Here is a 10,237-nt window from a genome sequence, read left to right as displayed (position 1 = left end):
GCGTGGCCACGCTCGGAATGTATCCATGGGGATAAATCCGGTCAATCAGTTGTTCTCCAGATCGAGGAAACCACTCTCGATATGATCACTTGCAAGTACGACCTGAAAGACACCTTGCATTGAGTGGTAGATAGTAATAGGACAACAGAATTGGTGACGCACACTTATCGAGGACAAGTGGGAGATTGTTGGAATTTGTGTCCTCCGACAATAATGCGATCACAACTGTTGATCATGATGATCACATGTTTAAGTCTCATTATAAAGAATACAATTGGGAAGTAATTTTTTACTGTCAACTGGTCCACACATATCGGTAATGATTGGCTGACTAGAGTTTGACATTACTGTCGTGAGACGGTGGTGATCAGTTGATCCCCTTAGGTCATACCTAAAGGATAACACACTTAATTGATCATTTAATTGATCGTATGACGATACGGGTCAATTAAATTACTTAAAATTGATGGACGATTTTGGAAGTAATATTTACGTGTCTTATTGAAATTGATTAAATAAGATACGGTCTAAGTAATCGAATTGTTTCATTACTTAGATGAAATTATTGTTTAAGGAAAGAATTGAAATTGAATGAATTATTATAAATACAAGTTATTGTGATTTATAAATTGGTAAAATATTTTGGTACAAGGAATTATGAATTGCTAAGTCGATTTTTGTATATGACGTATTTTTATTAATACGTTGATTTTTAATATGTTAAAAATACATAACAAATTTATGTGACATGTGACATGTGACAAATTGACATTTTGACAAAGATAAAATGGAGTCCATTTTATCCATGTTAGCCGAAAATAATGGGAGTAAGGAAATATTATGTTTATTGTGTGAGTGCTAAGCATAATGATTTCCCTGATTTTCTAGCCATGCAACCTAGTGATTATTGTGAAGAACAACTAGTGCATGCATTGGTCCCTTCTCTTCCCCCCCCCCCCCTTTACCCGGTTTTTGATGGAGCAAAGCCAAGAGTTTTGCTCTATTATTTACCTTATATTCACTATAATGTTAACTAGTGAAAAAATTCATTCTATCATCCATCTAAAATAAGAACTTTTAGAAAGATAAAAACCTTCCTCTTCCTTCTCTCTTAACCGGTTTTAAGAGACCAAAATCAAATATTTTTGGGTCAATTTTTATACAAAATTAATATTGTTCTAGTAATAATAGTATTAATTTTATTAAGTTGTTGTCTTGGGTATTTTACTTTGGGAGGGATTCTACACTTGAATCCTAGTTCATCCATTAAGGAGAGCACAAGAACAAGAGAGTAGGAGAACTCTCTTGTGCCCATATAAACCGAAATACCAATGTAAGATGAAGATTTATTCTTTATTTGATTATTATTTGCATGCATAAGATCACCATTTAATTTAATGACTAAATTAACAAAAAACTTATATGAATATGTTAGTAAAGAGATCTAGATTTCTAACAATTCTTGCCTCCCTTGTTCTTCCAATTGGTTGTAAGTTGATCTATACCTCTTCTTCCCTTTATTCTTGTCTTAACAATCTTATTTAGTTAGTAGATTTCTCTATACTTGTTAGGTTGTATGAATTAAAGGGGATGTTTAAAGGGGATTTAATTAGTATGGTTATCATAGTAGATTGTAGTAATTAATATGTGTATGGAGCTTCATTGAGGAGCATTTCTAGTGAGTAGCTTGTGGATTGGTGAAGATAAGCTTGAGGTAGGGTTTTCCCTACTTAGCTATGGTGATATTAGTGTTTAATTGTTCATTTATTATCACTAATTACATTTGTCTCATGATAGTTGCATTATAACATATTTTGGTAATTAGGATTTATCACTTAAGATGATTTCATGATATTTAGGTTAAGATAAAGATATTAAATTGTCACCAAAAGGATTACATTGCATGATAACATGTTAAAGAGCAATTAAATGATGAGAAATGAATTAGTGAAGAATTGAACATGAATATATTTGTTTTGGTAATGTGGTTGCATAATTGTGTTGTTGGACTTGTTAGCTTATTCTTGGTTGTTGGACATTGGAGGATGTTGGAGGATCTTTGGTTCCGATTTTGGAGAAGGAAGGCGGTTGGGAAACCGTCTTCCGCTAAAGTCACCCTTGGAGCTTCCCACTCCAAGGGGGATGTGCACATTTAGTACTTGGGTTACGGAGGGACCCGTGTGGTGAGGCACGACGTCTGGCAGGGGACTCGAGTTGCACTCGGGCCCGGTACCCCAGACGTGTTACGAGTACCTTGTATGTGTTAGTGACGTCGTGGGCGTGTCCCGGTCACCGGTTGTGTGGATATGTTGGAGGGTGATTTCTTATCTCTCATTGTGCCTTGTTGGTTTTACCTTGCATTGTCATATGTAGGTAAGCTTAGTTTACATGCATTGAACATTTTTATCATTAAGCTAACACTTGGGTTTTAATGATCTGTGGTGAACCATATGGTGATTTCCGCCCATATGGGTAGCAGTGTTGACAGGTTAGCATGATTCATTCGAGGGCTTGGGAGCGGTCTTCACTAGTCGTCATCACTTCGGTCTATATTAGCTTTTTTACTATTAAACTCCTACTTTTCGATATGGTTGTATAACTATCGGGATGGTATTTATATCCCACAACTTGTAAACATTTAACTATACTTATCTATTGCATATTGTTGAGTTGGAACTTCTTTACTCGCTTGTTCGCACTACAAAACTTGGGAAACCAAGTCTTGTGATGCCTCCATGTGTTGGGAAGGCCTAAAGGAAAGGGCCTCGACTCATGGAGGTGTTACACTATCCATATATATTATATACCCGACTTCAAATTTCAAATCAAGGTATGACATATAAAAAGTAGTTTAAATTGAAGTAATTCTATACCGAATACGTAATTAACAATTAAAATTTAGTGTTTTGGCCCATTAGCCCATGGGCCGCCCAACTTTTGACTAAAGGGAGGGTAAGGGCAAGGAGAATTGGCCCATAATTATGACCCGACCCGTCCACTATGGTCTTAAAGAGCAACTTTTTTTCTTCACGGCCCGACCCATGTCCGGCCCAAGCCCGCATTTGAACAACTCTAATATCATAAAAAAATATACACACCAAGAGTTTTAAAATGCTATTTACACGGAGCAAATAGCAAACAAAAGCAAAAATACTTAAGCTCAAACCCTACATTACTTGCCTATACTCCTCAGCCATCTCATGGCCTACTGATTCATTTTATGTCCAATCTTATGCTTAATTCTTCGTTTGGCTTCTTCCTTAATCTGCTGGACATCCATTTCTGGCCTGAGCAAAAGCCCATTAACCCGAGCATTATTCCTCTGTGACTAAATGTAATAATAATAAGTATTCAGTATAAGAGGCAAGACCTTCCACTGAACAATCTTGCTTCCAGTTGTCGTTATAGTCTCAACAGAAAGAGAAGTCCCGCCAAGCCAGTTTTTAGTGAGAGACATGATTTGTTTGCTATATCCACACTCAAAAAATAAGTGTTCAACTGATTCAGGCATACTGTCACAAATGCAGCAATGTTCATCTACATAGCACCCAAATCTGAATAGTTTCTCTTTGGTGTTCACGCCTCCATTCATTATGATCCATGTGATCGGGGAATGTTTAGGAACATTCCAATTATTCAATATGGCTTTGGACCATAACTGAACTGACTGCGTTGGCCTAAGCCAAGCATAACCTCTACTGATGGAATAACCCTGAGGATGAGGTACTAGTTTGATAGGTTTTAATCTCGTCGTCAAAAGTCACCTAACCAAAACAATATTTATAACTTTACAAACTACTCTTAGTAAAGAGGCAAGTAAAGGTCGGATCCCAAGGGACGGGTATTGATGTAGGATTTTCAATTGCAAATGGTTGTGTCTAAGGGTGTCACAATTTGGGTTGAGATAGGAGATCAACTAAACTAATCAACAATATAAAAGTAAAGTAATAAAAACAAGCTAGATGATTAAAATGAGATGTAAACAATTGATTAAAGGCACTAGGGTGTCATGGGTTCATAGGGGATTCATGGGAGTTGATCATACAAACATGTTCTCTACTAGATGCAAGCACTTATTGTTGTGATGGGATCGGGTTAGTGTATATCATACAATCCCTAAGAAGGTTTGGGTCCCGGAGCCGAATCGATTAGATTGTACAGCACCTACAAGTCGACTTAGTCCTTCCTATCCAACTATATGCATGGTCTAATGAGACTCGAGTTGGTTTATGTCTTACAAGTCTCATTGAAAAGATAAGTGATGGGTAAAAAATGCAAGGATTCATAGGCTCGCATTTCATCAAACATAACATGTGCATAAGTTGGAATCATAACAAGCAAGCAAATTAATTATGAAAACATATTAGATTAAGCATGAATAAATCCCCATGTTGGTTTCCCCTAATTCCCCATTAACCCTAACTAAGGAAACTACTCACTCATTATCAAGTTTAACATGCTAACAAGGTTGTCAATCATACTAGCAAGGCAAAACATGATGAACAAATGAAAATGATTAACAATAATTAAAAGGATTAAGAGAGAATTATACCTATGAAGATTCCAAATAATAAAGCAAAGAATAATAGAAGTACTTGATGATTGATGGAAGGTTGTCAATTCTCCAAATAAACCCAAATAATCTTCTAATTACCCAAAATAAATGATGAACAATAGAGAAATTAAGGAAAGATTAAGAAATGAGATTTGTGTTAAGACTAGATTAAGAGTTGATTACAAGATTAAGATGAGATTACTAATTAATTACAACTTGATTAAGAGAGTATTAATATTGCTTGCTAATCTAGGTAGTACAAAGGGGTATTTATACTAAAGATTAGGTACAAAGATTAGGGTTACTAAGGGCTTAAATGACTATTAAGACCCTTAAGAAAAGTTGAGGAAGTGCTCCTCTCCAAGGAGATGCGCATCTCCGTTTTGCTAGTCCCGCATAGATATGCTCGTCCCGAGCGGCTTGGAAGCTGGCACGGTGGTTTCTGTTAGGAGATCCGAGCGGATCATTAGGGGAGACGCTTGGATCATAGGGCTTCAAGACGAGCGTCTTAAACTCGGGGAGCTCGGGTTGTTGTGCAGGGAGACGCCCCGATTGCTTGCAATCCGCTCGGATCCTGGGTCACACACGTCTCTTTTCTTCAATCCTCAACAATCCGCGGGGATCTTGTTGGGGATGCAAGGATCCTTTCATCATTGCCCAATCTACTTTATTATCTACATAGGCCTTCTAGTATCGTCTTCCCTTTGATGCTTGGTCATTAGATGCGATCAATTTAGCTCCATTTTGCCATGTAAATGCAAGGTTTACACTCCCCTCATACCAAGGAAACAAAACCTCAAAGAATATGCAAAATGGGAAACTAAAGATAGTAAATGATACAATTATGCACTATAAAGCATAGGAACGAGGCTAATTCGAGGACTAAATGTGCTCATATATGAGTCACATCAAACATCCCCAAACCGAACCTTTGCTCGTCCCGAGTAAAGAGGTGACAAAAACTAGGACCTTTATTCAAACTAACCTACTAATATAGCCGATGTGAGACAATTAGCGGGTCTCACTCCGCCCGTTCAACTCACAACAAGACAAACATGAGGTAGGATGCCTTCTTGCAAAGCAAGGTGGGGCTTGCCAAAATGGCGACACATCCAAACATTAAAACACACAAAACAAGTAATGGATGCATCTACAAAAATGAATAGCCACATTCCTCTTCTAAGTGGCGGAAATTATCTAAAGGGGAAGCAATCTAAGGGTACACATTCCATCATAGATACGGTTTCTTCAAACTACTAAGCCTAGATGGATACCAATAAATCACCTCCAAGTTGTGTCAAGCTAGGGTACCTTTGTCCTCAATTGTTAAATGCTTTCGTTAAGAGTAGACTCCCTATGGTGTTAGAAACACTGGAGGATCGCGGAATTCCCCTCCTTGCCTAGACAAGAAGAAGGGTCGCCCCTCTCTACCATACACAAAAGTGGATACGATGGAAAAGGGATCAATAGAACTTGAGTTTCATTTGGGAGTTTGCTTTTTGTTGTTGTTTTCCCTCCCAATTTCTTGTGGCATTTGACATTTGAGAATACTTTCTTTTTGCCATTTCTTTTGATGTTTGGCATTTCAACACTTGACAATTTCAACTTTTTCTTGCATTTTCTTTTGAACATTTTCAAAGTTACCCCATTTGTAGTGAGGGTGCTTATATTTGAAGCATAGGAGTTTTCATTTTTGTTACTCCTCTTTTCTTTTGATGCATTTTCAAACTTTTGACTTTTCATTTCAATTCTTGAACTCAAATTCTGAACAATTTTTGTGCCCATTCCCTTTGATGACAAAATGTGGTAGAATATGGATGATGGTTGCATGGTTTCAAGGGTCACCTTGGAATAAACGGTAGCCAAGGAGTTGTCACTCTTGACTAGGCCTTAATCCATGGGTCAAAGGATACTAGCATGACACATTCTAGGGTGTTTTACAAGTATTCTAACAAGCAAAGTCTTAAGAAGAAAAAGTATCTACAAAGGCCTATATACACTTGTCAACTTCCCAAATAGATGCTTTCACAAAATTTTTCCTAAATGCAACTACATGTCATGATGCAACTAACATTTATACAACCTAATGCATATGCTTCTACCAACTATTATGCCCAATAATCTAAATGCAATCCTATAATCACATTGCTTGTACCGCATCAATAAAAAAAAAGCCACATAGTCAATAACATAAAGAGGAAAAAGGAGATTGGAAGGATCATACCATGCGGTCTTCAATATCCTCATGTCTCGGATGTGGCGTAGTCGATCAATGTGAAAAAGGATGAATAAACACAATATATACACAAGACTACACTATAAAGGAAATGAACATGTTTTTGGGTTTTTGCATTTTTCAAATTTTTATGGTTTTTATGTTTATGAAATAAAAAGACATGTTTTTGTATTTTTCAAAAAAAATTCAATTTTTATCATTTTTGTTTAAAAAGTCGTGTTAGAATTTCCCATCCCCACACTAGTATGGGCATTATCCTCAATGGCCAATACGATAGGAAATTATGCAAGCTATATGAAATGCATGATTTCTAAATGCAAACTATATGACATATAAACAAGTGATGCTACTACACTATATTATATGATGCATGAGTTTTTGTTTGGTTGGAGAGCATAATTTAAATTAACTCCCAATGCATATGCTTTAACTTCCCCAAACCAAAATAGACACTATTTCTAATGTCAAAAATTGGGAAAGTTCATGCATAAAAGTGATATGCATGAAACTAGAATTGTAATTTTGGATTTTACATGGTGGGAACAATGAAAATACTCATGATCAAGAATAAAAATATATGAAAACAAGAGAAATGAACAAATCTAAGGGAGGTGTAGGAAACTCACAAAGTATTGTGGCATCCTCCCAAGAGCTTGCTAATCCTCAATCATCGCCCATGGCGACGTCACTATCATCTCCATCATCATCACCAACTTCCTCACTAGCATCGTCATCCTCATCTACCTCCATAGACCCGGAGGCTTCACCACTTTCACTTGAGCTTTTTTCTTCTTCACTTCCCTCTTCTTCTTCACCTTCTTCGTCTTCTTCTCTACCACTCTTAACAACAACCTCCTCATCACCCATGCTAGTACCCCTAGAAGCATTAGGAAAGAAAACTTGCTTATCCGCCCAACAAGGCAAAGGACATGATGGCTCAAAAAGTCCTTGCCTAGCTAGGTGTAAAAGGGGTGGATATTGCGCTCTATATGCATCGACTCGATCTTTATGGGCTTGCTTGTGCATTTGTTGCATCAAAAGAGTCAAGTAATCATTCCCCACCTTAACATTTTTGGGTCGAAACTCATGGTAAGTGAACGGGTAGGGTGGAGTGATAATAGAGGAGGAGGGCTCAGCAATGGCCTCCCTATGGTGTTGCATTATGGACTCGGCTTCCTCGGAGAGTGGGAGAAGATAGTGTGGGCTACGGACATTGAGCCGGCAAATTTTGTTCGGTAGAATGAAGGACTTGGCATCTTTTGTAAGCCACTCAAATTTGTTGTCAAGTGTGTCGTTCTTGACCCAATGGAATTTGTGAACCATAGTGGCTAGATCAATGAGGTGGCCTCCCTTAACTGGTTTATAAGTATCATCTTTGTTGAAATCCCGGTTGAAGTGTTTTGCCAACTAAGTTACCAATCCCCCATTGACTATAAAGGCCGCACCTTCCTTGCCATGATCGATATTAAGCCACCTTTCGATCAAAAGTTGAAGAATATTATACTTCGTGGTGAACTTTCTATCAACATTCAAGGTTGACTCGAGATAGATAAAATCAAGTTCGGTGAAGTGGTTTGTTCCCTTCCCAGCAATAAGAGTATTTCCCACTACCTTGTGCCACACCCTTATGCCCGGGTGATGAACATAGAGGGCACGACATTCATGGAAGGATTCGAATTTTCTCCCGGTAATAGCTTTCCACAAAGGGGCGGGATCATATTTTGTTGAAGGTTTCTTCACATAGGTCGAGTCATTGCTAAGACCAAAATTTTTGCCAAACTCATTAAAGGATATCTTCCTATCCACATTCTCAAGGCGGAATTCAATGTTTGTTCGAGTCTCTACCTTTGTAACTTTCAATGAACTTAAAAATTCCAAGGTGAGGGAGGGGTAGGTCAATTCTTGCATATCAAACAATGTAAGAAACCCCATAGACTCAAAGAAGTTCTTGGTCCTTTCAAGGACACCCAATTTGGTCAAGACATCTTGGCAAATAAACTTGGTAGGTAAAATCGATTTCTTAGCAAGAGACACAAAATTTTTCCTATGAGAATCGGATGTGAAAGTTACCTCCAGATATTTTTCTAGTTGCTCAATAACCGGGATAGAAGTAGTAGCTTCCACCATAAGAATAGGAGTTTCTTGAATTTCCATTCTTGCTTGTTGAACCACCAAAGCCTTTGAGGCTTGAAGTGCTTGTTGCCTTTTGGAAAGGTTTGGTTTTGTAGGTGCCTTGCTTCCACCTTTGGTCCTAACCATTGTTCTTCTCCTTGTATGTATCAACAACCAAAAATTTGCTTGAATTCTTGTGAAATCCTCAAGTTTCAATAAAACCCAAATCGATTTAGGATTTTTGAATTTTGCCTTGTATCCTAGAAAATCGATTCAAACTTTGAGGATTTTGAGGATTTTGATGTTTAGATGGGTTTTTGTTGATAAAGGAGTGATTTGTTTGAGTTTTGAGGGAGTTTGTAGTTGATTTGGGTGAATTTGGTTGATAAAAATGATTTTTATGGATGGAGGGATTGAGGGTTTTGAGGGTTTTGGAGGTGTGTTTGTGTTTTGAATGGGTGAAATGAAATGGGAAAGGGGGGTTTTAATCCCATAATTTTGAATTTCAGCAGGGGAGACGAGCGTCTGCAGGTCGGGACGCTCGGATTCATTGTCAGCCAGTTTGAGAAATTGCAACCCGTGCTGAGACGAGCGTCTTCAGCAGGAGACGAGCGTCTTTTTGAAGGGAGACGAGCGGATTCTTTTGAGGACGCTCGGATTTTTGGTCAGGGAGAAATCCCAGATTTTAATAGAAGCAGAACGAGCGGATCCTCACCGAGACGAGCGTCTTGGTTGAGATGAGCGGATTCCTTTAGGAGACGCTCGGATCTTCAGTCAGAGAAAAATTTTCCTTTCCAGCTCTCTCAGGACGAGCGTTTTTCTCACAGGATGCTCGGATTGCAGCTAAGACGAGCGGATTCTTCCTTAGATGCTCGGATTGCTCCTGTACCTCACGGATTCAGTTCCACCCGTGGGTATTTCATAACCCATGTCATTTCCTCTTCATTCCTTTGATCTTCTTTGTGGGGGCACTACGAAGGCATAGATAGCCTAGGCAATTGCTATCCCCACACTATGTCAAAACACTACACATCAATAAACATATAAGTCCCTCCCTCACTTTCTCTCAAAATTATAATCTTGATCAAAGCATAAAAATATAAATCCAAAATTGACAAAAATGCAATACAATAAGTAAAATGCAAGTTAAGGGGTTAGAATATTTACAAATGGTGGTTTAGGGAGGACTCCACCACACTCTCATTCATGTATGAGATGTCAAGGGGGCATAGCCAAGGTGTTGTTGATGTTGCTCAACACCTTGAAGAAGTAATTGAAGGCTTGTTGATTGTCATTATAAAGATCTTCAATAGACCTTTGCATATGTTGTTCTT

The sequence above is a fragment of the Silene latifolia genome, unplaced genomic scaffold (assembly GCF_048544455.1).
Source record: "Silene latifolia isolate original U9 population unplaced genomic scaffold, ASM4854445v1 scaffold_112, whole genome shotgun sequence".
NCBI lineage: Eukaryota > Viridiplantae > Streptophyta > Magnoliopsida > Caryophyllales > Caryophyllaceae > Silene > Silene latifolia.
Note: the sequence above shows the minus strand (reverse complement) of the source record.